Source organism: Paroedura picta, chromosome 18, assembly GCF_049243985.1.
Source record: "Paroedura picta isolate Pp20150507F chromosome 18, Ppicta_v3.0, whole genome shotgun sequence".
NCBI classification, from domain to species: domain Eukaryota; kingdom Metazoa; phylum Chordata; class Lepidosauria; order Squamata; family Gekkonidae; genus Paroedura; species Paroedura picta.
The window spans coordinates 11,322,343-11,343,478 of record NC_135386.1 but is presented as its reverse complement, the minus strand read 5'-3'; the positions used below and the strand labels follow the sequence as shown (position 1 = coordinate 11,343,478).

The following is a 21,136-nucleotide window of genomic DNA, read 5'->3' as shown; positions in this document are numbered from 1 at the left end:
TTTTAGGGGATTTTATTGTTTTTATGGATTTTGTAAACCGCTGTCAGACATTTGAAAGAAAGAATGAATTGTATTCTGCACCTGCTTAGAGGTACTCCTAAAATCTGTGCTTACATTCTAAATTCTAGGATTGAGCACCAGTACTGAAAAGTGTTGAGGCCCCAGATAATCTTTCTGGGCCCAACCCTTGCCATTAACCCAGTGGGGCCATCAGGGATAGACATGGGGCCCCAAAAGCCACAGATAATGTCTTTTTGCCATTCATTATTATAGTCTTCGTGGTTTTGCTCTAATGCCTTGATACACCCAGAGGCATTCGGTTCTGATGTCCAAGGTCATTTAGCTTTGTTGTGTTCTGAAGATGCCAGCTGCCCTTATATTCCACACCTCTCCCTTCCTCCCCTCTGGTCCTGTTTGATTTCCCTCCTTCTCACCCTTCCCATCCCATTAGCACCTAGGTTTGTTATCACCATGTTGAGAGACCGCTTTATGATGTATCTGGTTTGTGTTCCCAGGGAGGGCGACATCCTCCCTGACCCTAGAACTCTTGTCCTGTGTTCTGTACTTCAGTCCTAATTTTGTTCCTGGTGTAGCAGCTGACTTTTCTAGCAAAGAAACTTTTCTTCATGAAGGTTTGCTTATTTAGAATAGAAGACTCTCAATTAATGGGAAGGGGTGGGAAGGGGTACAATTTCATCTTGTACGTACAATCTTACATACCATGCAAGAAATATATTTATTTATATCTAAAATTTCTGAAATGACCTCATAGGTAACATCACAGCAATGGGCTTGCCACCCAGCCTGCTATTTCTCCCTGATTGCAAACTCCCTATGCACAAGCACCACAGAGAAACCTGAAGCTGGAGCAACTGCAGGTTTAGAAACCTTTTTATTAGTTTAATGTTTAGATGTCAATTGTTCTCCTTCACTGCCCTGAGACCTTTCTGGAGAGGAGCAGCATAGAAATCCAAACAAATGCAAGGGATGCCACGGTTGAGCCATATCACCAGTTAACCCTCATGGGTCCTGCGGGGTGGCCTGCGATTCCTAGCAGAGCTGGTCCTTATTCCATATTATTATCTGGACCAGAACATGCAGCCCAGGAGGGCTAACTCTTGTTTATATGAGGAAGGTGGACATTTAAGAGCAAACCCCGCTGGGGGAACGAGCCTGGGCTGCCCAAAGCAGACATGCAAGATATTCCGGATCTGTAACCCCGGGACAGTAGGATTAAATTTTTACACAGATGAATGAATGGGGGGGGGGGGTCCTTCTTCCAGAGCTGTCTCTGCGACTTTGATGGCTTCCTCTAGCAGCGACCCTGAACTAGCTGGAGGCCTCAAGTCTTTATTATTACGGTACTAGACCAGTAGTCAAATTGCAAAATGCATAAAAACATCTGGCATTAACAAAGTACATAAAAGAATCATTGATAGCTAAAATAGTATAAAATTTAAAACATTTCGGGCTCTCCTGCGGAGCCTGGCGACCCCGCCCCCCCCTCCCTCCTTCCATTCACTTGCAGGCTTGTCCCCGACTGGCCTTTTCTTCTCGTTTCTTTTCTCACTTGGGGGCTGCGGGGCGGGGGGGGGGGCAAGCAAGCTGGCCAGCCTCCCCCCTTCCCCATCTTTCCCCGCCAGCACACCCAACCCCCCCCCCCCTCGCGCTGTCTCTTGTTGGGGAACTTTTCTGGAAGTGTGTGTGTGTGGGGGGGTGTGGGTGTGAGCGTGAGTATCCATAGAGGGATCGGACAATGGAGGTTTTATTCAAATTTGTTTAGGGCAGAGCGGATTTGCATGGAAAATGTGTGAGAAAAGCCGGCTCCAATGACCTCATCCTCAGCTGCCATTAACATTCAATTATACGGTGAATAGCGGCGAGAGGAGACCCGGCGGCGACGTGCGGAGAATCCCGGCTGGGCCCGCGAAGTGTGAGAACCGGCTCCTTCCAGGCCCCCCCCCCCCCGGCCAGTAAGAGCTCCTCCGGGGGAATGCAAGGAGCCGGCCGCCCCCCGCCCCCCCGGCCCACGAGGAGAGGAGAGGAGAGGAGAGGAGAGAGAGGAGAGATTCAGGAGCCCCCCCCCCCCCCCAGCCCGACTTCGCAGCTCTTCCTGCCCTGGGCCAGAGAGGGGAGGCCCATGCAACCAAAAGCTCTCAAGAAACCAAGCTGGTCCGATTCAAACAGAACCCAGAAACCCAAACTTCAGTCATGTGCGGAGTTGGTTTGGGGGTTTATCATTATCATTATCATTATTAGGACCAAGCCAGTCAGGCTGTTTATTATTATTATTATTATTATTATTATTATTATTATTATTATTATTATTATTATTATTATTATTATTATTATTATTATTATTATTATTATTATCATCATCATCATCATCATCATCATCATCATCATCATTATTATTATTTATTATTATTATCATCATTATTATTATTTATTATTTATTATTTATTATTATTACCAAGCCAGCCAGCTTCTGCATCCCACAGAGCTCTTCCTCGGGGACGAGGGAACCCCAGACCATTTCGAGGCTCCGCCCTTGGGAGAGTTGCGAACTGGAAAGGAGGGATGCCACAGTTGAGGGTTCGCTGGGCCGAGGGAGACCGCGGGAGAGGCTGGTGTCGGGAAGTGAGATGGGCCCGCAGAGACACACGAGCGTGAAGCCCCCTGGACTGGCTTGGGAGTCGGTCACCTTCATGCCAGGGGGCATTGAGCGGGGGCAGGGGCTCAGGCTGCCCTCCCCAAGAAAGAACTCCCATTGACTCCCCCTTGCCCGAAGGTGGCTTGCACTCATGGGGGGGGGGCTGGACAAGCAGGGAGGGGCTCCCCCCTCTCAATTAGCCCTGGACATAGACACCCCTCTCCCCTCTGGCCGCCTGCTTGGCCATTGGCCTCCCCTTCCCAGACTCAGACAGGCCGCCCCGAGGTGCCCCCTTGATGGTTCTCAGGCTGTCCCAGCGGCAGACAAAGACCCCCCCACCCCCGCTTCCAAGTTCAAGTTCAGCCGACGAGCGCTTGGCCACGGGCCTCTCCCAGCCGGCCTTTTGTCCCGCGGCGACAATCGCTCTTTATCCGGCCCTCTCCCCCCCCCTTGCCCCAATCCCTCCCCGCTTTCTTTACTTGGCACCATTTAGCGGCCTTGGCTGAAAACTTCACAGCCTCCTTTCGTGGTTCCCTAAGCACTCAAATTACCCTGCTCTGCCTACATCTCTCTCCCTCTATCTCTCTGTTCCCTGTCTGGGTATCTGTTCTGGCCGCACCAAAGCTGCGGAGGGTGGCGGCCGGGTGCTTGCGCCAGGCTAGGCTAGGCCGGCCCCAGCGCCTCCCGGACCCTCTGCCAGTGGGGGTGACCTGCCCTGGGTTTTTTTACAAAAGCCAACATCAGTCAACTTGGCGGCTTAGGGCCTGTCATTCATTAAAAAACCAAGAATAAAAACGAGAAGGGGAGAGGCAAGTTTGCCACCCCCACTCCCAAATCTCAACGCAGAGCCAGACCTGCGCCCAGGTAAGGAGAAAACTCGTTTCCATTTTGTCCTTCCTTCCTTCCTTCCTTCCTTCCTTCCTTCCTTCCTTCCTTCCTTCCTTCCTTCCTTCCTTCCTTCCTTCCTTCCTTCCTTCCTTCCCTTAGCCCTGAGTCCTATTTCTTTCCTTCCTTCCTTCCTTCCTTCCTTCCCTTAGCCCTGAGTCCTATTTCCTTCCTTCCTTCCTTCCTCCCTTCCTTCCTCCCTCCCTCCCTCCCTCCCTTCCTTCCTTCCTTCCTTCCTTCCTTCCTTCCTTCCTTCCTTCCTTCCTTCCTTCCTCCCTCCCTCCCTCCCTCCCTCCCTTCCTTCCTTCCTTCCTTCCTTCCTTCCTTCCTTCCTTCCTTCCTTCCTTCCTTCCTTCCTCTCTTTCTCAAACAGTTGTCCTTCACTTGGGCCCTTTGATCTGGCCTCTGTGGCCCCCAAAGTTGTGCTCTTCTGGGGACAGGGTGCTGGAAGGGGGTTCAGCTGCCTGGCCACCCTAGAAGGTTGTGCCAGACTACCTTTAGCATAAATAGTCACTTTTTAACCTGGGATCAAAGACAACAAAAGTGGAGGCATTTCAGGCCTGTTGGAATAAACAAAAAAGTCCCCCCCCCCCCTTATGTGTAGGCATTACAGTTACCATGGACTGGTATCACTGTCAAGGGTGGGCTGGGAGACCGCCTGCTCCTTCAGGGTGAAGAGAGGTCAGGAGAAGGTCAGGATGCAAGAACAGGACACAAAGGGGTATAGCCTGGCTTGCTGGGGGTTTAAGCAGAATGGGGGGGGGCATGCATGAGCCCACAAGAAGCACTGAGAGATCCTTCCTTCCTTCCTTCCTAAGGATCTTTCTGTTATCTTTTCCCAAGGTAATAAATGACCTGGGATATCTCCTTATGCTTGAAAAGGCTTTTGATTTTCTCTGGTTTAAAAACCAGCATATCAACATCCTTGTGAAGGAAGATTCCTTCTCTGATAGCCTCTTTTTACACACACAGGCACAAAAACGGAAACTCACAGGCACAGACACATTTAAATCATGCTACTCCAATGGCCTTCTCCAAAACGGGTGGATTTAGAACCTTCATTGAAGGACAGTAATATTTTCCAAGTATTGATTGATGATCTGTTTTCTGTTTGCTCTTTTTCTGTTTGATTACTTTTTCCTATTTAAGAAGCTAGAAAAACAAAACGGGTGGAGGAAAGGGTGTGGGTAATAAGGAGGTTAAATCTTTAAATGGTGGGTTCCTCCCCCCCCCCCCCAGTCCTCAGTCACAAGTAAAATACATGGGAGAATTGTTCAAAGAAACAAGGAAATGTAAACATTTCTTTCAAATAAACATACTGACTTAATTCTTTTCTGTTGATTTTACAAATAGATGCTATGATATTTGGTTCCCCTAATAGCCATATTGTATACAGCTTCAATGGCATCGCTTTTATTTCTGTACTCAGCTACATAGCCGAAGTACATCATGCTCAGCCAGTACCAACCAGCTAGTGGTACTCCCTAAGGAAGTACATCTGGCCTCAACCTGGGCCAGGACATTTTCTGAAGATCTGGACCCTGCTGGAGCCAGCACATTCCCCCAGGGCCCATAAAATGGAGCTTTTCCGCCAAACATTTGGTTGGGGCCAGTGAAATGATAATATATAATGAATGCCCCCCCCTCCATCAGAACACCCATTGAGAATTGCCCAAGGACCCCCTCTGGGGAGTGATGCAGACAACCCAACAACTGCTCGAATTTGATGGTTTTAAAGGTTTTGATGAATTGTTCTAGAGTTAAATGAACATTTCTAATTTTTATCATATATATATATATATATATATATATATATATATATATATATATATATATATATATATATATATATATATATATATATATATATATATATATATATATATATATATATATATATATATATAATATATGTTGTTTATGACCCTGAGCCGGCTTTGGGAGAGTGACATACAAATCTAATAAACAAACAAAGTTATTCCCTGTATTTAACAGTCCCTGCAGCACATTTTACGTGGCTTGAGGGTTTTTATCTTCTTTCAGCCTCACAGCCCTTTGGCAAGGTAGGACACTCTCAGTGCAATCCACAGCAGAGTCAGAGCCTTCTAAGCCCACAGAAATCAATGGACAGAAGTCTGTAATTATTTTTAGGACTGGGGGGGGGGGGAGGGAGGGAGAGCAAAGCCAACCAGTGAGGGAAATAAGGGATCATTCCTCTCCATGTTCCTCTCCCTGGAGGAAGAGTAGGATAAATATATAAGGAATGGATAAGTAAACTAAACTTCAGAGGCAGGGCCACGTCAAATAATCTCAGCCACCAGATAGGTTCCTGTTGGAGAATACAGTCCTTAATATTGCTAGGTCTGTGGTTTGAATTATGGTTATATTGCAACGATGGCTTCTGAACCTCTCAAGAACTAAACAGAAATGAATGCAGAGAGTGAACACTAAAATTTTAAGCAGCATTTTGGATATGCAAACGTGATGTCCCAAGATAGGCTGATATTAATGGAAGCGGGTCTGATTAAACTGGCCAAAATATTATTAGAGCCCAGGTATCAAAACAAAACTTATTTTGCTGGAATATTTATGTATGTAAAGTTCACCAGAACTTCCAGATGAATGACAGTGTTTCAAAATGAAACTAGATTCTTAGAAACAGATGAACACTACAATTTCCGTGTTCTAAATAATACATTTTTTTTTAGAAATCAGCTGATCCAAAATTAAAGCATCATATAATCCAAACAGCATCACAATCCCCATGAAATCACCATGGCTACTTCTCCCAAACAATTGGAGAAAAGATGACATTGACTTTCAAATGCCTTTTGTCACTTGTCATGGGACTTCTGCTCATGAGGCTTACTCTAGGGTAGGCTAAAAGCTGGTGAGCTTTCAGCCAAGAAACTTCCCACAGATGTCCCTGGTCCGAATCTTGCCTTGGCCATAAGCTAGTGAGGTGGACAAGTAGCAGTCGACACAGGCAGGCTCACATGCATGTTCTAAATTGCACTCGGGCCATATTAGGAAAAAAGAAAGGCCACAAGGAAAAGCCAGGGCCTTAGCGAAGTTGGCTTTGTTTTGGTGCCCATCTACAATATGGGGGTAACCATTCTGATTCACCATAAATTTGTGGTTGCAAGAAAACAAACATGTTCTCTACTTGTGAAGAAGTCAGTAAGCAGACTGGGGGGGAAAATAGACAATGGGGAAGGAAGCCAGAAAATGAGGAAACAAGTATTATTCATCTTCATTTTCCCTGTTTCTCATTTTGTGTTGCTTGTGTGTGTGTGTGTGTGTGTGTGTGTGTGTGTGTGTGTGTGTGTCCGTCCAGAAGCATCCTACCTCCTTAACTACACTGTATAAGAGCTACTGTTGAGTAGTTAAGATGTTGGGCTTGGACCAGGGAATTCTGGATTCAAATCCCTGCTTCTCACGAAATTGGGCCAGTCATCCTCTCTCAGCCTAACTCAACCCACTGGGTTGTTGAGGGGATGAAATAGAGGAGAGGAGAGTAAGGTATGGTCCCTCAAGCTCCTTAGAGGAAGGACACGGTAAAAATGCCCTAGATAAATAAATGACCCATGACCAAAAATTCTGCATAACTATTTTTATTTTATTTATACTAATAGTTGTATTTTTTACCAATTGATATAAACCACCCCGAGATGACTGGTTTGGCAAGGGTGGTCTATAAATGTAACTAATAAATAATATTTCCCACCATAAATTGTGTCTGGGGTAGAGACTGCAACAAGAGAATGATACACTGAGCAGTTTTGATGCTTGAAAGGGAGCCAAATAGTATTTATTAAAGCATTGATACCCGACTTTCCTTGTGGTTCAAGTGGGCATCTCCAACTTTGCTAAGGCCCTGGCTTTTCCTTGTGGCCTTTCTTTTTTCCTAATATGGCCAGAGTACAATTTAGAACATGCATGTGAGCCTGCCTGTGTTGAATGCTACTTGTCAGACAAAAAACCCAACAGACAAGGACAATGTCACTGTATACAGGCCCCTGAGAACTTTAAAAAACAGTTCAGCTACTTTAACATATGTGCAAACTTGATTTCTCTTATAATCTCATGCCTCAGTCCTTGGTAAGCTGAATGTGAATATGTGGAAAGAGCTAGACTGAGCATGTGGCATTGCTTTGGAAGTCCTGTGGATGTTCCCCTTCAAGGTGGTATATCAACCATAATGGGGCATTGCCTATAAATCCCTTGCTTGCCTTGCCCTTCCTCCATGGAGTTTGCCAGGGGTGGCCAAACTGTGGCTCTCCAAATGTCCATGAACCAGAACTACATGAGCCCCTGCCAGTGTCTACAGTTTTTTCCTTTTCTCTTTTCCTTTTCTTTTTATCCTCACAACAGCACTGTAAGGAAGTGTAGGTTGAGACAAAGTGAGTGGTCTAAAGCAGGGGTAGTCAACCTGTGGTCCTCCATATGTCCATGGACTACAATTCCCATGAGCCCCTGCCAGCAGGTGCTGGCAGGGGCTCATGGGAATTGTGGTCCATGGACATCTGGAGGACCACAAGTTGACTACCCCTGGTCTAAGGTCACCCAGTGAGTTTCATGCCTTGGTGGGAATGTGAACCTGGGTCTCTGCGGCCGGAGCTGTTCTGGAAGACTCAGATATACACATCGAAATGGCCTCTTTGGATCCCTGAGCTTCAGGGACAAAACGGATATCCAAAGGCACAGAAACTGAGTGAGGAAGAGCACCCTTCTGGGATGATTCAGCCACCCGCACAGCTGCCCCTCCTACAGGCAGGTAGCCCCCTTTTGGCTATGCATCACTGAGGAGCAACCAAGAAATCAAGTGAGAACCTGCAGGGAGAGGACAAACAGCTGGATGGGATTTTGAAAGAAGAAGAAGAAGAAGAGTTGGTTCTTAGATGCTGTTTTTCCCTACCCGAAGGAGGCTCAAAGCGGCTTACACTCGCCTTCCCTTTCCTCTCCCCACAACAGACATGCTGTGGGGTGGGTGAGGCTGAGAGAGCCCTGATATCACTGCTCGGTCAGAACAATTTTATCAGTGCCATGGTGAGCCCAAGGTCACCCAGCTGGTTGCATGTGGGGGAGCGCGGAATCAAACCCAGCATGCCAGATTAGAAGTACGCACTCCTAACCACGACACCAAACTGGCTCTTTATTTCTGGCAAGCTCAGCCTCCCCAGTGTCTGGTAGACTGCCCTGGACCAGAGGCTTCATCTGGCTGACTTGGCTACTCGTTGTGGGCCTATCAGTTGAGCAACGGAGAAAGCAGAAGTGTTGGTCCGCTCGTCTCCAGACATGAGGCCGTCTACGACAAACGCCGTCGCACGCTGGGCGTCTCCCACTCCGGCCTTTTGAGGCGGGCCCCTTGCTGCAGAGAGACGGAGAAAGGCAGACGCCCGCTTGGCATTCCCCCGCAGAGAGAGGAGCTGACTGGGCGTCGCAGAGGGCAGCACGGCTCGCACGGCTTTGGAGAAGGCGTCAAAGGGAAAGCGAGCCGTTTACAAGGGCCTTCCGCTCCGCTGTGCCCTCGCATTCGCCTCTGGGGCTGGGAGATGAAAGCTGACTGGAGCGAGAGGCTTTTGCATGGGCCAGGAGGCCGAACAGTCTCTTTGACCGTTTCTGCACTGGAGGTTTCATGCAGGGCTGCAGGCTGGAGTTTTAGTGCAATCCCAATGCTGGCCAGTGCTGGCCAGTACAATCCCAGGCAGTGGGATTCCTAAAGGGCCCTTTTAGGATTGCTGTATATTCAAACAACAAAATCAGAGTCCAGGAGCACCTTTAAGACCAACAAAGATTTATTCAAGGCGTGAGCCTCCGAGTGCAAGCACTCTTCCTCAGACCTACTGCACACACTTGAAAGCTCACGCCCTGAATCAATCTTTGTTGGTCGTAAAGGTGCTCCTGGACTCTGATTTTGTTGTCCTGCTTCAGACCAACATGGCGACCCACTTGTATATTCGAAGCGTTTGGACACGAGATGCTTTTAAAACCACCTTTGAACCTCTCCCTTGTGCTTTATTTGCCCCACGGCCAGTGCGGCACAGGCGGGATAAGACCCGGAAGAGAAAAATACGCCCCGGTGATTTCTTTCTATTCCCATTCATGAATCAGCTGAACAAAACGCCTCGCAGAAGCAACCTTTCTGCGTTGTTTCAATAGTCAGTCTATTTCATTCAAACCACCTCTATTCTGTTCCATTCTCTCTCTCTCTCTCCTGGCCCTGATCCTGTGCTCTGCCATTCTGGCTGAAGGTGCTTGCTCCGAAGTCAGTATGCATAGTTACGAGAAACAGAGAAGGCTTCCAAAAACCAACGGCTGCTGGGGGAAGAATGAGCCTGTGCAGTCCTGCCGGTCACACAACATTCTTTCTGAAACAAAGAGGAACTGGTTAGCTAGACGGAAGCCCCAGGGAGCTGCAGTTCTGCAGTCCTTAGAATTCCCATTCTCTGGGCCTAGGAGATTCTTCCCACTTGGCTGTTAAAACACCTTTCGCTTAAAGAGACTGTGCCCTTAGCCAGATGTTATGGGACAAAGCAACATTCCCAGAAGAGCAACTGGCTAGAATGGGACGCTGGATGTATTCCAAGTATAAGACACGAGCTGAGATATTACTTGCCATTAAAATAATGTTCCTATTATGCCAAGTTCTCCTCCCACTAGGATATAAGTTAAGCATGTGTGCAAGCAGTTTGGTGCAAAGCTAGACCCCATCTTCCTTGGAGGCTTAGTGAGGGCAGCCAGCTGGCCAGAGTGACACAAGGCTCTTTGCCTTGCCATAAAATACATCCAGTAGCTGTAGGAGGAAAAAGGGAGGCATGATTTTGAACAGCATTTTCAAGAAGAGTATTCTCTATTTATTTATTTTTTTTAACAAGAGCAATCTATCTGAGCAATGAAACTTAAATCTGTTTAGGCGGAACTTTCACGATCTATAGCAATTGTTATTTCACCCCACCCCCATTCAGGAGATACCCTCTAGGGTAGAAATGGCTAGCCATTCTGATACTGACCATGGATGGAAAGACCCTTTCAGCCACAAGAAAGAAACAAGCAAAACAGGCAAAGGGTTCCTTTCTTATACATTGTCTCTACTTATGAGAGCTTATGCAAACTTCTGGGTCACACAGGACTTTTCTTTAAAATTGATGGTTGAAAATAGGCAGGCAGGTTTGCCAGAATCACAGCACCCCCACACTCAAAGGTATGCAGTTTGTATGAATGTGAAGCCAGGGGGTTATGATCCTTATCTCTGAGATATTCTACGGGTTACTGAGAATTAGATAGTAAAGCTGGAGCAGTTCTAGTGTTGTATGACTTGAAATTTCAAGCAAGTGATCCTACTCTACTCTCTGTTTTTTTTAAAATCCTGCCTTTGGAAAGCTAGCACTTCAGGTAGAAAGCCTTAGAGCCATTTTCTACCTGATATGGTGGTTTACTGCATATTGGGGTTTAGTATAAGGAGGGGTGAGTTTTAAAGTATGGCACCATTGTCCCACGATTCCATCTTCTAGTTCAATTAAAATATGGATCAGTTTAATGGAGTTTGATTGCAGCCAATTGAAATTGTTTAGGATTGTTTTGTGTTCTAGCTATAGAACCACACTGTTCTAAATTCTTTAAAAAGCAAATAATGAAATTATAGATGAAGCCCACGTTTAAATCACATCCCTATAAGAAAAATTGTTTTTGTAAAGCTTAATACTGGATCCCCCTAGCGATTTTAGTCCCAACATTATTATATAGGCACACATATTTATACACACCCTCTATTTATACACATTTATACACATGTCACAGAAAGGCACCTGTCTATGTCATATAATGATGTCTGTCATACAATGACATACAATTTCTGAGCTGATATTGTAGGAGTCAGACATCCAGTAGCTGGAGGAGGAAAAAGGGAGGCATGATTTTGAACAGCATTTTCTACATCTCATTTTCTCAGATTCAACCTTTATTCCTTCTCCCCTTCACACGCTCTCCTCTCTGTTGCTGGTCTAGACTCCACCCACACGATCTGCATTGCTTTTCATGGAAGAGGGCACAACTGTTGTGATGGGAAGCGAGTGCCAATGGGAATTTACTTCCTAGAAAGTGGTTTTTGGGTGCAGGGCTTAATTCCAGATGGACAGTGAATTTAAAAGTACAGAACTGTGGAAAAGAGATTGCAGATACCTTCGGGCAGAGACCTTTAAAGTACCACTTGCTGATGCTGTGATTATTTGCGAGAGGCGAGGATTTAACACACACACACACAAGCACGCTTTCAGTGGGGCAGCCTGTCTCACCATCTGCTTTGCATGCAGAAAGTCCCCGAATACCTGAAAAGAAATGCTGGTCTTTGGGGTGGTTGGGGGAGTCTAGGATACTTTTCCAAAACCCACTTTTCAAAGGGAAAAATATAGACTGTAAAAGGACAAGTAAAATCCATTAAGTGTTAAACATTGGGATTTTCAAAATATCTGATGGGCTGTCCTGTATTGCACAGGGGGGTGGACTAGATGGCCTGCACAGTCCTTTCTAACTCTGTTTCTTTCTCCAATGGTTCAAATCCGTGTGAACCCGCTGAGTTTGGGAGTGTCTTAATACAGCCACCACCACCCCGACACTGAGAATACACAGCAGGAGAGATGATAAAATAAGGTTCTGGTTTTATTTTGTGGATGAATGTATATGAGTAAGAGAGCCACCTTGGTGTAGTGGTTAGGAGTGCGGACTTCTAATCTGGTGAGCCAGGTTTGATTCTGCACTCTCCTACATGCAGCCAGTTGGGCTCACCACGGCACTGATAAAACTGTTCTGACTGAGCAGTAATATCAAGGCTCTCTCAGCCTCACCCACTTCACAGGGTGTCTGTTGTGGGGAGAGGAAAGGGAAGGCGACTGTAAGCCGCTTTGAGCCTCCTTCGGGGACAGAAAAGTGGCATCTAAGAACCAACTCTTACCAGCAGGGCTTTAGAATCCACCGGGTTCTAGCAAACAGGCAAAGAGAATTCCTAGGAGCACCTCGCCCACAGAGGGTTCGGCTTTCTTAGCACCAAGTGGTGTCTTTGGATCTTGGTCAGCTGAGGCTTTCTCTGAGTTCCAGATATCCGGAAGCAAGCTCAGATTCCCCAAAGAGCTCTTTCTTTCTTGCCCCGGGAGTGTACCTCGACAGCTGCACAATGGACAAAGGTGACCAGATTGTCCCACTTTTGGAGGGACATCTGGGGGTACCTGGCAAATTGTACTTACGTTGAAATTTAAAAAAAAATATTACAATACTATTTTTGCGTTCTATGCGTTCTATGGAACTTTTTGTTGCTCCATATAGACCAGATTTATAGACCAAACCACCACCACCCCCAGTCAATGGTGTCTCGCTTTACCAATGTTAAAATCTGGTCCCCTTAGACAAGACCCAAGGCTTTCAGCTATCGAGGCTGAGCCGCGGGGCTGCGAAAGGAAGGCGGGAGCGGCTGCTGGGCGGCTGGAGACATGGGGCTCCAGGTTCAGACTCCGTGCCCAGCGGAGGGGGACCTGTGGCCAGGCCTGGGGGAAGGGCCCCGGCGGCAGTTTCTCCCTCCTCTGCGTGAGCCCCATAGCCTGGTTCGCCCAGGAGGCCTGGCCAGGGGAGTGGAAGAGGCATGGGAGCGGAGCACCTCTGCGGGGTCGCTGTGCCTTCCCTCCTCCCCTGGTGCCCTGGCCTCCGAGCAACGGAGTCCCCCCCAGCAGCCGCCATCTTGCAGTAGATGCCCTGCCAAGCGGAGCCATGCCAGGCGCCCTGGATCCGAGAGGCTGCCGCTCAGCTGAAGGGCACGTCGGCCGCATCTGCTGCCTGTCTCTGCCCCGGCTCCGTCTCGGAGCAAATCTTTCATCGCCTTGATGGGCGGAGCGACACGCTCCTTTCTGCATTACTGAGCCAGCGCCAGGCAGCTCCTATTGACAGAGAGAAACATGCAAATGAGGCGATTTGCATGCCATTAACAGGAGGCGGGTGGGGGAGGGGAAGAAGCGAGCAGTGAGAGAGAGAGAACGAAAGGAAGAAAGCCATTAGAAGAGGAGACTCAAGTAATGAATGAACCTCTGCTGGATGTAGGGATCGGGAATCCTTCACAGATTTTCTGCGCAAAATAAAATACACATCCTAACTGGGATGATTTTAAAGGACAGGGGAGCTATTCCAGCGGGGGGTGGGTGAGCTAAGCCGGCTGAGCGCGGGAAGGGAAGGCTGAAACCCAGGCAGGTGGCCCGATCCCCCTCCCCAGCCCAGGAACAAACCGCAGCATCTCAGCAGGTGAAACAATAAACTGGGAGGGGGAGGAGGTGAAGGTGGAGGAGGAGGACCAAGCGGTTCTAGCTGTGCTCTAGAAGCCCCCTACTGGAGGCAGCTGAAGTCCAAGCGGGGCTAGAAATATCTGCCGCTTTAAGGAGATTCCCCCACCGCCCCCTTCAGGAAAGGCAGCCCAAGCGCCCCTTGCAGGGACCCCGGCGGCATTTTAGCATGGGAGGCTGCTTGTCCCAGGAGGAGCTTCGTGGCGGGGAGGGGATTCGAACGCAGGACTCTCCCGCCCGAGTTTGTTACAGCTCCTTTTCTGGGCATCTGGAGAGGAGAGAAAGCTGATGCTGGCGAGAAACGATGCGCATCTCTAACATGCCCCGAGAGCGGCGTTTATATTTGCAGAAACGGACCCACGCGGCTCCCGTCCTCGAACTGAGGCTGGCAGAACCAACGTGGCTTCTGGGGATGCCTTGGCAGCGTGGTCTGCCCTGAGATGCGGGGAAGGGCAGACAGAGCCCGGCCTGAGTAGAATGGGAAACCAATATGGCACTTAAAAAAAATATCCAAATTGGACTTATATGGAGTCGCCTCTCTTCGGTTTCAGTCGTCCGAAGCGCCACAAGCGAAGTTTAGCTATTGCATGACCTGATCCTCTGTCCAGAGATTTCTTAATAAGCTGAAGTTGGCCCTTAAATATAAAAACCGCCCCTTGAAAAAGCTGTAGGCAAAATGCGTGGGGACTTGTGTGAAATAAGAATAAAAGAATGACTGACACTGAAGAGAGACGGCGCTATATAAGTCCAACTTGGATATTTTTATTGCCATGTTGGTTTCCCAGCGCGTCTGTATTATTCGATCTTTGTCTGTTCACTGGGACCCGCCCCTCCCAGTCCATTATTCTTGCTTGAGTAGAATGGGGGCAGTCTGGGACATTTCTAGGCAGTTGCATGTAAGAGGCCGACGGGAAACACGCAGCCATTGGTTTTCCCAGCTTTACTAGGACTTGCCCCGGCAAAGAAAAGCTCTGCCTCGACTGAGACCCGGACGAACAGAGGCAAAGCGCCCGCTCAACCTTTCCCCTTTTGTTGAATGAAGGTGCAGGCATGCTGCTTCTCGGGGGGGAACGTTTTATAGTCACAGAGAAGCCGAAATCTCGACTAGGGCAGGTTTTCTAACTTAAGCAAGCCCTGTGCCGGGAAAAGTGGAACCCTTCAGAGACATTCTCCTCTGCACGACTTTTAAAATGTCAGAGATGTTTTCACCCCAGGTTAGTCTAGTGAGGCAGCGTGGTGTAGTGGTTAAAGAGCGGAAGATCCCCCACTCCTCCTGAAATATCCCCCCTCCCTCCCTAGCTGGGTGACCTCGGGCTGCTCGCTGTTCTTTTAGAGCTGTTCTCACAGAACAGTTCTGCCAGAGCTCTCTCAGCCTCGCCATTCTCACAGGGAGTCCGTTGCAGGGAAAGGAAGGGGAAAGTGTTTGTAAGCCACTTTGGGACTCCTTCGGTTAGTGGAAAGCGGGATACAAAAACATCTCTTCTCTCGCTGGTGTTTGATCCCTTCACAGGAGTGATAATTGCTCTCGATGAGGCAGGCATCCGTTGCTAGCGGGAAAGAGGGCAGAGCTTGGGCAGGACTGCGGGGGAGACAGAGGCTGCTGTTCCGGAAAAGCAGAGAGGTCACCGCTCTTGTTACCGCTGCTAAAAGATGCTGCCATCGGGACCATTCAGTCAAAGGCTGGAGGGCTGGGGACCTGTTTTTCGCTGAATGTAATTCGAACCAGGCAATGGGCCACCTCTCCACACACAAAAACTTAAATTTATCTTGTATAAATCGGGTTTACACACCATATCCCGTGCATTTCATGGCCTTTAGGCCAGACTATTTATACCTGTCAGAAATCTGGCCTTGGTTCTTAGTTCCTTATGGACGGATTTCAGTGCCCCCCCCCCCCGGCAGGACATACCTGCCACTTGAGGATAAGGCTTCACCGATCTCTTTAAATACTCTGGAAAGTTTACGGGATAATACACTGTAGAGACCTCCAGATTTTTGTGGCAGAAACATAAAGGGAAGAAAAATACGTCCAGTGTATCAAAAAACGGTGAAACGCACATGTATTTCTATGCAAAGTTCAAAGATCAGCGAAGGTCCCTGGCCACCAGCCAGGCTTCCAGAGTGGGCACATTAAGTGTCACTGGTGGAATAACGGATTTGCCCCCCTTTGGCACATTCATCCCTGTAATCGCTTACTATGCCCATGCATAAACGCCCCATGCAGGTTTCTAGATCTCATGGAGAGCCGGGCGTGCACACTATCCGAGTGAACACAGGAGTGAGCCCTTTAAGTGCTCCATTAGAGGTATATCGATAAATAAGTCCTCTTTCTAACGCTTAGCTCCGGAGTACAAACCTAATCAGGAGTAAGTCCTGCCTGCTCTTCAGGGCGCTGAGGATTCGCATTGGAAATGTAGGCTCCTGTAGCGGAATCTTCTCCCACCTCTGTGCATGTGTATAAAACCAGAATTTTCTTTCTCTCCCTCCCGCCCCCCCATGCTTTCCAAGAGAGCCGGACAGAAAGTGAGTTCGCGCACGGTCCTTCTCCAGATCCTACAGGGGTTTTTGCTCAGAAAATAGGTCGAACCTGGGAGCGTCCCCAACACAGAAGGGGTTTTTTTTCTCCCTTCTACCCGCCACTCAAGGGGACTCAAGGGGTCCTCTTGGGAGCTCCCTCCCCCTGCTCCTTCTCCCTTCGCCCCTTTTGCGGCCTGTGCCCCCCACCCCCACCCCCACCCCCACTGCATTTGCAGTGCTTCGGAGAGCAAAGTCCGGAGAGGCACTCCCGCAGAGGGGCGCCCCATTCAGAAGGCACTCCTGGCGCCCCAATCCACAAAGGTCGCAATTGATTTTCTTCTGTTCGACGCTCGTGTAAGCAGCAGCCCACGCCGGAGCCTCTTGGACCAAAAGGAGCCTGCTTTCCTTCCCGGGATGGGCTCGCTGTAATCCCGGATCCAGCCCCAGTCGGACCGGTTTCAGTCCCATGGATTACGTGCGAGGAACGGGATGCCAAGGGCTTCGTTCTGCTGGATCGGGGCCTCAGGACTGCTCCGACTTTTGCATCAGTTAAACAAAAAAATTAAAATACAAATCTAAATAAATAAATGCATAAATAATTTGTGCCCCTCCTTGTCCCTATCCACAACTAATTTCTCTTAGTCTAAGAGTTAAAAGATTATGGACCCTGGTCACGCATGATCAAAAGTTTATAACGTGAGCTTCGCATATTTATTTTCTGCAGAGGAGACCCTTGAAAGAGCCAAGATCTCCGGAAGGCTTGTCAAGGAAGTGCAGGAGGAGAGATCTCCTCCAGAGGTGGGGGGGGGCTGTAATTTTCGGCTCCCTCTCCTGCCCAAATGCACTTCCTCTTGGGTTTGTGCACTAAGGAGGCAGCAGAGAAATTAGTTGTGGGCAGGGACAAGAAGGGGCACAAATTATTTATGCATTTATTTATTTAGATTTGTATGCCGCCGTTCCCTACGGCTCTGGGCGCTTTACATGGTCTAGGAATTAGGAGGAGCGACTAATTCATCTTTCCCCTCAAATTTGTTTTTTCTTCCAAGCATTTTTAGAACGCAGGAAGCCGAAAGGTGGCAGTCGGAACAGCATCATCATCTTCAGAGGGTAGCGATACACCAGACTGCTTTAGAATCGAAAATTTAGGGGCTAGGAATATATGCAATCGATATTCCGTTTTAGGCTCCGACTCCACAGTCTTGTGGATACGATTTCCGTCCGCCTCGATTGGGATCCAGCAATTGATGAAATGGCTTGGACCAGGAAAGCGTTTGACAACGAATCCGTAAGAAGCCTACTCGTTTGAATCTTTCCTTCTTAGCTGCAATCGATTAACACGCACCCTCCTCTGCAATTTTACTCAGGAACATTTCCTTGAGTTCAGCATGTTTTCAAGACCGGGCCTTGAAGACTGCAACTCCAATGTTCAGGTACATGCCATGAACACCCACTTTACTTAGAATCACAGAGTTGGAAGGGACCTCCAGGGTCATCTAGTCCAACCCCCCTGCTAAATGGAGCAGATTTCAACGGGGTGACTGGAGAAGTGGGATTTTAAATGAGCCTTCGGGGAGGGTGGTATATAAATCTAAATAAATAAATAAAATAAATTAATTAAATGGGCATCCACTATAAAGTGAATGATGCTGATGGATTACAACGAAACAAGAGAGCTTTTGACTTGCTTATCTGTGTTTCTGGAACGCAATGGCTGGCTCATTCAGAAATCCACGGTGTTCAGCCGGATCTTTCTCCCTAGTAAAGTTACTTACCTTGCGGCTTGGGTTGCAGGAGGAAAGGGAGTACGAATACAAGTTCCCTGCTTATAAATACATTTGTGAGTGTGCATGGAGAGAGTTTTTGGTTTCTTAAAAAAGAGATTATCTAGTAGACAGTGAAAATTTAAGCTGTGATTGAACTATGAACTCAAGAGCTGAGTCACCAACATAGTGGGAAATTAGTTTTTTAAATATAAATTCCGTATGCATTTTTGCCACATTTTGGGGGCGGTTCCCTTTGCGGTCTATGTCCCCACCCCACCTTGCGCGTTGCACCTGCTCCGCTTTAAAGTGCCCCGGGGTACACCCTCCTTTAACTGGCGGCTATTTTCTGAGGAGGTTCATTCTGTCCGACCTGAGCAGGGAGTAGAGGAAAGTGGGTGACCGGGGAATCCCTGAGTTTGCCAACAAAACACCTTTTTAGAAAGCTCAGCACTATAATTTTTAAAAACAGAGGAAATACTTCTGTCTGCTCCACTTTCCCCTTGGTTCGCCATAAATCTTCAGCCTTGCTGTCCAGATTGGGCTCTCAACATTTATAAAATAAATCTACCCTCTCCCCCCCCCACACACACCTTCCCATCATTCTCCAAATTCCGCTCATCCTTTGGAGCTCGGGAGCAGGCTGAGGAAGAACTGCTACCTCACTTTAGGAACCCCGACCCGGTCTATACCAGCTTCCTACCTTGCAGGATTGTGGGGTTACTGTCAGAGGTTTTTATGGGAGGGGGGAAGATCTGGAGCAACGTTGCAACTGCAGCTGCGCCTGACATGAGGAAGTCAGGAGAAAGCGAAGCGGGTAGAGTGATTGTAAGGGGAGCAAATTGCTTGTCCTCTTCCCTGGATCGCACTTCTCTCCACACCAGATCTCTCCGCCTGCCTTTCAAGCCGGGAAAGTAACACTTTCCCCCAGCGAAGAATTCACAAGAGACACGGCTACCGAGATCTTTCCCTGCAGAAAATAATTTTTATTGAGATGATCTGGTTCCCCTATCTCCCTTTCTATAAAAGAGGTCCGTCAGCCACTAGGCATCTGAGATTCTTCCCCCCCCCCGTTATTATTTTTGTTGACCACCCTCCAAGATCCTCTAGTCAAGCTTGTTAAAGATCATGACTTGTTTAATTCCTGCTTTAATATTACTTGATGTATTTATTTTCAAATACCTATTTTTGTATTATGTCCTTTTACTCCCAGTGTAATCCACCCTGAGTCCCACAAGATAGTTGGGATCGTCAACAACAACGGCTTTTCTGTATTAGACCAGATTGTTTCCTGTTAAAAACGTTTACAGAAAGCTTAGAGGAAGCCTCTAATCTGGAGAATCAGATTTGATTCCCCACTCCTCCACACGCAGCCAGCTGAGTGACCCTGGGCCAGTCCTGTTAGAGCTGTTCCTACAGAGCAGTTCTCTTTGGGCTCTCTTAGCCTCACCTATCTTACAAAATGTCTGTTGTGAGAAGAGCAATCCTCTTTGAGACTCCTTCACGTAGAGAATAGCAGGGTAAAACCCTCTAGCTCTACTTCAGTAAGGGGGTTGGACTAGATGACCCATGAGGTCCCTTCCAACTCTATTATTCTATGATTCTACAGACCATCTCTTGCTATCATCATCAATTCAGAGGTTGACTGTTTCTCCATTATGAGTTCCAGCAATCTTAGGACTTCAACAAGCTGGTACAAAACAGAAATGCTTGTCTATTAGTGGCTTGCTGAACTGCGTCACCAACTTTCAAACCGTTTCTCATCTGTAAAATGGGCACAATAGACTCTTCTCTTTTCTTTCATCCATGCTGACACAGTATACATATTTTCTCAGAAAAGAGGCATGAGGAAATTTACCTGTTTGGGAGTTCACAAAAGAATGGACAGAACACATCCCATGATAACCATCTGACATTGGTTTTGACTGTAATCAAGTAGCGCATGGATGTTGACCTCAAGTGGTGATTGTAGACAAGACCTCTGGGAATCAACTAGGTTAATTCTTTCTGAGTTCACTTGTGAGAATTTGAGAAGGGGCCTTTCAGAAGACTCCTTAAGTCAGAAAATGAACCTTTCCCCTTCAAAGACCATCTCCCCATATTCATTCATTCATTCATTCATTCATTCATTCATTCATTCATTCATTCATTCATTCATTCATTCATTCAATTTCTATACTGCCAGTCCAGCACAGCTGGCTCATGGTGATCTACAATAAAACAACAACAAAAAACATACCATAAGAACTATAAAACATCATAACATCATAACTAACTCTACCTGAAAATACAAAATCGATAGTATGGTATTCAGTAGATATCAACGGATGATGTAAAACGGGGCATAAGATCACCCAATGGTTCTGAACATAGTTTAACACACAGTCCTGAAACCCGGGGTGGGTGGGTGACCCAATCTTATAACCCCGGTCCTTCCACCAAGCCTCAACTAAATGCCTGGAGGAGGAGCTCCATCTTACAGGCCCTGTGGAGTCCTGAGAGTGGAAGTGACCATTGCAGGGATCACTGTGGCCAGGTGTTCCGAGGACAGGTAGGGCGCTACTAGCCAAGCCTGTCACATTTGGGCTACCTTGGTACCTGAGCCTCCATAGATAGTGAGGCATCGAAGATCACCCCCAAATTCCTGGCCAGTGGGACAGATGTCAGTTGCACCCCATCCAGGCAGGGGAGATGTGCTTCCTGATCCTGTCCCCTTTTGCCCAGCCACAGGACCTCTAGTCTGGAGGGATTAAATTTCAGGTGACTCTTCCCGATCCATCCAATTTTAAGGAATTTAAAGCCAAGGGAGAGATTTCCTGGCCGAGGTGCTGAAATAGGATTTTATTATTTAAAAATTATTCATTAGTCGGTTTGTTCACTCAGTCAAGCTTCTTCAAGTTAAAGCTTTTTCAAAAAGGCTCTGTGCAATTCACAATTATAAAATTAAACCGTTACATTTACAGTCAAAACATGGAGTGATATGTAGTCATATACATGAGATT

General features: G+C 47.5%; 1 long non-coding RNA gene across 1 annotated transcript in view; it reads left to right on the top strand.

Moving 5' to 3' along the window:
- The first annotated feature begins 3,180 nt into the window (after positions 1-3,180).
- The window catches only part of LOC143827741 (uncharacterized), a 32,402-nt gene continuing 14,446 nt past the window's right edge, over positions 3,181-21,136 (top strand). Inside the window, exon 1 of the long non-coding RNA XR_013227400.1 lies at positions 3,181-3,517. This is a non-coding gene — a long non-coding RNA (uncharacterized LOC143827741). The remainder of the gene's footprint in view (positions 3,518-21,136) is intronic.